Raw genomic sequence first — 893 nt, 5'->3', positions numbered from 1 at the left:
ATGTTGTGTATCTTTGCAAGGGAATTCTGTTCAGTCACGGTACACTCAATGATGTATGTGTACATTTTCTGTTGTGCCTTCATACAAACAAAAAATGGAAACTGTAGAAAAAATATTAACATTTTGTGTATATTAAAGTAATACATTGACTTTCATTTTCTTTATATATAGAATGATATATGATGACAAGCACATAAATATTCTTAACCAGAAAAAATAAGAGCGGCAATAAAATAATGGCAGATAAGTGTCTTCAAGATACTAAATCATAGCACAAAGTTTTAATAATTTATATAATGGGATACTAGTATAAGAATTAACAGACAAGTCAAGCATAATTGATATTAATATTTAAATATAGATAGTTGGTATTTAGAATATGCCAAAGGCTGCGTCGCAGATCATTTAAAGGAAGGGATTGATTGTTCATCAAGAGGTGTAGAGAAATGTGTCTAATTAGAGGAGAAAATAAACTTTTATCCAAATCTTATATACCATATTTTAGAATAACAAATTAAATCTGAATTTATTAAATAACAGGGAAATGAAGTGACTTTTGATCTGTTTGAAGAATTTAAAAGTATTTACTAAATATAAGAGCAGTGGAAGATATAAAGGAAACTAACAGCTTAACTAAATACATCGAATTTTAAAACATCGTGTGCTGAACAAATATACTTTTAGAATAGAATTCTTTATTCATTCAGATGTGTATGCAGAACAAAAGTGTTTCATGCCTAAAAAAAACTCCTACTTCCTGGATACCTTTTGTAGAAAGATACTGAGGATAAACTTTAACATAAAAATACAATAAACAAGAAGAAGTTAAGAGATCTAAGATTAAGTTGATATAACCCATCAGATCTACGGAAAGGCCAAAAGATCATGCTTAG

This window comes from Rousettus aegyptiacus, unplaced genomic scaffold (assembly GCF_014176215.1).
Source record: "Rousettus aegyptiacus isolate mRouAeg1 unplaced genomic scaffold, mRouAeg1.p scaffold_m13_p_1, whole genome shotgun sequence".
Taxonomy (NCBI): Eukaryota; Metazoa; Chordata; class Mammalia; order Chiroptera; family Pteropodidae; genus Rousettus; species Rousettus aegyptiacus.
Note: the sequence above shows the minus strand (reverse complement) of the source record.